We start from the raw sequence: 5,000 nt of genomic DNA, 5'->3' as shown, positions 1-5,000 counted from the left end.
TTATCCATTTCCAACGGTGGGAAGTGGTCCAAACGGGGATGGGAGTGAATGTGAGTGCTCACACCGACTTTGAGACTTCGGGGCCGGATAGCTCAGCCGGATTTGACCCGGTGTTTCTGCTGACTGTCTCGCCTTCGAGGGCGGACCCTCCCCCATGTTCAGTCCGATTTTCATGCATTTCCCACGGTGGGAATTGGTCTCTTTGATAACGGGGACAAGGGTCTGAAGAGGTGAAGTGAGTAACCAGCACACTTCAGGAAAGGGTTCGAAAGTTCTCAACAGTGTGAAATACGTTACCAGGAAAGCTTAGAAAAGTTGTCTGAGAGTCCCAAATGAGTGAACTGTGAAACTTAGGGAAATGCCCGAAAGGTGAAATCAGTAACCAGGAGAAGATAGGAAAGTGCCTGAAAGTGCTAAATGAGTAACCAGAAAAACTTAGAAAAATGTCTGAAAAAAAGAAATCAGTAACCAGAAAAACTTTTGTCTAATGTTTGAAAATGAGAAATGAGTAACCAGAAAAACTTAGAAAAAAACACTTTGAAAATTTTTCTAAGTGAGAAAAATATTCTAAGTGTCAGCGGAGGAAAACGCTGAAGCATCGGGAAAGATTCACAAACTCACGCCGAACACGTGTACCGAAGTGCCGGAAGAACTGGGTGTATTGAGCCCGGCACTTGGCTAGCTGTCATTTTGTGTCTGCAGCCCGAAATCTTTAACTTTGTCTGTCGCGGAAGTCCGGACCCGAAAAAATCCAAAGGGTTTTGCGGGGATCGAGTTCCAGACCGATGCAGTCAAATTTGAAATTCAGTGCCACTTGCATTATTCCACAATGAGGTTGGCGGGGTACCCGGAGATTTCTGGGAACACGATTTTTTAGAGCAAAATGGCGGCGCGGGACCACTTTGAAAGGCATCCGAAAAACGGTTTCTCGGGCAGTGCACTTTAATGACAGGTATGAGTGCATGCCGGAGAGCTCTTGGAAGTCTAGTTTTTGACACTTCGTCAGTTTTTTGACAGACTTGCCAAACTCTTTCTGTCTGTTCTAAGAGTCGGTCAGAGACCTGTGTGGCGGTCTCCTGACACTATTGGAGGGCGGGCAAACCCCACGTTGACTCCGGCCGTCTCTCCACAGGCGCTTGTGTCGAAAATGAAGGTGAGAGACGCAAGTGGCCTGGGTCCCCAGGGTGTTGCCAGGAAGGATGCGGGCTGACCATTGCCTGAGCACTCCCTAAAGCCTCTTAGGTTTGAGGGCAGGCCTCACGTGCCGTACGACCGGCTCTGGGGAGTAGGTGGCCGCTATTGTGAATAGGCTGGTCCTCCCCTGCCACCCGGCAAAGTGCAATGGCTCTGCTGCCCTGCGGTGCTCGCCACCCAGGTTTGGGGAACACGATACTTCGAACACACTGGCGGCTCGGGACATGCAGGCGAAAGGGGTCCCGTGGAGTTTAGCACAGCGACCTCGGGTTTTCGTGCAGGTCGGAGAGCTCACGGAAGTCTAAGTTTTTGACATGTGATCAAATCTTTGACAGGCTTACCCAGCTCTTTCCGTCCATTCCAAGAGTCAGTCAGAGTCCGGTGCGGAGATCTCTTCACAAGCGGAGGGGATGGTGGCCCTCTGCAGGCACTTGTGTCGAAAATGAAGGTGAGAGACGCGAGTGACCTGGTTCCCAAGGGTGTTGCCATGAAGGATGTGGTCTGACCCTTGCTTGAGCACTCCCTAAAGCCTCTTACGATGAGAGCAGGCCTCACGCACCGCACGACCGGCTCTGGTAGTGGGTGGCCGCTATTGTGAATAGGCTGGTCCTCCCCTGCCACCTGGCAAGTCCGATGGCGCAGCCGCCGTGTGGTGCTCGTCACCCAGGATTCCAACCCGGACCTGCGAGCGTGGTGCGAGGGGCGACCTCGCTGCGGTCCACACCTCGATCGATCTGGCGCAGACCGTCCAGCGTGGGAGGTCCCTTGGCGGGCCAGCTTTCCTGTGAAGGGGCTGGTGCTCCAGGCCGAGTGGTTCTTCCCCGTTCCCCCCGGGCGCGTCCACCACGAAAAGTCAGGATACCATGACAGGGTCGGGAGAGTTGGCACCCCTCTGCCTCCGAAATGGGCATTCACCCCCGTTGTGATGGTGAAGCCGAGAAGCCGCAGCTTTGCCGAGGCAGTGGTGTGAAATCGAGCATTTGGGTTGCGAGTCCCGGTAACGTGCTTGCCCGCGCACTGCCCTTGCTCCTGGAGCGAGGCTTTATGTGGGGGGCACTTGCCGTCTCTCTGTTTCCCTTGTGTGTTGGAATTCCATTTCTCTCAGTACTGTGGTTGCGAGGCGGGGAGAGGAGCCAGGGAGGTTGAGCTCCCACTCTCTCCTCTGAGCTCGCGCACACGGCTGGTTTCGGCTGGCGTGTGCCCTCACACCCTTTCATCCGCGAGGGTGATGCTCCATCTGACCCATCGGTACCAGGGTGTCTCGCTTTGTGGTCAGACGAGAGGCTGAATTTCCTAAGAGTTGAACCCGGTGCCAGGTTGACCTCGGGGGGGGGGGGGGGGGGTGGGGGGAGGGGGAAAGGAAGGCATGGGCGCCAGTCGGCCGATGGACAGTCCTTTGGGTTCAGCTACCTGGTTGATCATGCCAGTAGCATATGCTTGTCTCAAAGATTAAGCCATGTATGTCTAAGTACTCACGGACGGAACAGTGAAACTGCGAATGGCTCATTAAATCAGTTATGGTTCCTTTGATCGCTCCAACCGTTACTTGGATAACTGTGGTAATTCTAGAGCTAATACATGCAAACGAGCGCTGACCCATGCAGGGATGCGTGCATTTATCAGACCAAAACCAATCCGGGCTCGCCCGGCAGCTTTGGTGACTCTAGATAACCTTGGGCAGATCGAACGTCCTCGTGACGGTGACGACACATTCGAATGTCTGCCCTATCAACTTTCGATGGTACTTTCTGTGCCTACCATGGTGACCACGGGTAACGGAGAATCAGGGTTCGATTCCAGAGAGGGAGCCTGAGAAACAGCTCCCACATCCAAGGAAGGCAGCAGGCGCGCAAATTACCCACTCCCAACTCTGGGAGGTAGTGACGAAAAATAACAATACAGGACTCTTTCGAGGCCCTGTAATTGGAATGTGTACACTTGATCTACGAGGATCTATTGGAGGGCAAGTCTGGTGCCAGCAGCCGAGGTAATTCCAGCTTCAGTAGCGTATATTAAAGCTGCTGCAGTTAAAAAGCTCGTAGTTGGATCTTGGGATTGGGCTGGCGGTCCGCCGTGAGGCGAGTTACCGCCTGTCCCAGCCCCTGCCTCTCAGCGCTCCCTTGATGCTCTTAGCTGAGTGTCCTGGGGGTCCGAAGCGTTTACTTTGAAACAATTAGTGTATTCAAAGCAGGCTGGTCGCCAGAATACTCCAGCTAGGAATAATGGAATAGGACCCCGGTTCTATTTTGTTGGTTTTCGGAACTGGGGCTATGATTAAGAGGGATGGCCGGGGGCATTCGTATTGTGCCGCTAGAGGTGAAATTCTTGGACCGGCGCAAGACGAACAAAAGCGAAAGCTTTTGCCAAGAATGTTTTCATTAATCAAGAACGAAAGTCGGAGGTTCGAATACGATCAGATACTGTCGTAGTTCCGACCATAAACAATGCTGACTCGCGATCTGGCAGCGTTATTCCCATGACCCGCCAAGCAGTTTCCGGGAAACCAAAGTCTTTGGGTTCGAGGGGGAGTATGGTTGCAAAGCTGAAACTTAAAAGGAATTGACGGAAGGGTACCATCAGGAGTGGAGCCTGCGGCTAAATTTGACTCAACACGGGAAACCTCACCCGGCCCGGACACAGAAAGGATTGACAGATTGATAGCTCTTTCTCGATTCTGTGGGTGGTGGTGCATGGCCGTTCTTAGTTGGTGGAGCGATTTATCTGGTTAATTCCAATAACGAACGAGACTCCCACATGCCAAATAGTTACGCGACCCTGAGCGATCCGCGTCCAACTTCTTAGAGGGACAAGTGGCATACAGCCACATGAGATTGAGCAATAACAGGTCTGTGATGCCCTTAGATGTCCGGGGCTGCACGCGCGCTACACTGAATGGATCAGCGTGTGTCTACCCTACGCCGCCAGGTATGGGTAACCCATTGAACCCCATTCGTGATGGGGATTGGGAATTGCAATTATTTCCCATGAACGAGGAATTCCCAGTAAGTGTGGGTCATAAGCTCGCGTTGATAAAGTCCCTGCCCTTTGTACACACTGCCCGTCGATACTACCGATTGGATGGTTTAGTGAGGTCCTCGGATCGGCCCCGCCGGTGTCGGGCAAGGCCCTGGTGGAGCGCTGAGAAGATGACCAAACTTGACTATCTAGAGGAAGTAAAAGTCGTAACAAGGTTTCCGTAGGTGAACCTGCGGAAGGATCATTATCGGCATGGGGGGGTACGCCCATTTCCGGTTCACCTCGTCTCGCGGGGGTGATTTCGGGGCCAGAAGGAGAGCTCGTCAGGGTAGCAGGCCCTGCAGCCGTGGTCACCGCCAAACCCCCCCAACTGTTGGGCGCCTACCTGCGCGGGGCAGGAGGACACTTTCCGATTGCAAATCTCCGTTTGCCGAGTCCACCCCGAATGCACGCGGGCGGGTGGGTTCGTACTGCCCGTTCCACCGTCTCGTCAGCAGTGCCGACCGGTCTGTGATCGGCGAAGGGAGCCACACCAGGTCTGGTCCTGCTGCTTGGCGGCACCGTGTCTTCGGGAGCTCGTGACAGACGGTGGGCTTCGGTGTACTCTCCAGCCATGGGAAACGAAGCTGGTGATGCAGGCGTGGGTCTTTCGTTCCCAAATCGGTTGGGTTTACGTCGTTGCTATCTAGTCACGCACCCTTCAACCCCAGGGGGTACCTATTCCCTTCAGCTCGTCAGTCGCACATCCCCGTCAGGGCCTCTGTGCGTTTGCGGGCTGGGGGTGACGGTTTAAAGACTCCTGAGTTGCCGCCCGTTGGTTCTCGAGCTCC

Source organism: Chiloscyllium punctatum, chromosome 36, assembly GCF_047496795.1.
Source record: "Chiloscyllium punctatum isolate Juve2018m chromosome 36, sChiPun1.3, whole genome shotgun sequence".
Lineage (NCBI taxonomy): Eukaryota > Metazoa > Chordata > Chondrichthyes > Orectolobiformes > Hemiscylliidae > Chiloscyllium > Chiloscyllium punctatum.
The sequence above is the reverse complement of the archived record's forward strand: the minus strand, read 5'-3'. Positions refer to the sequence as shown.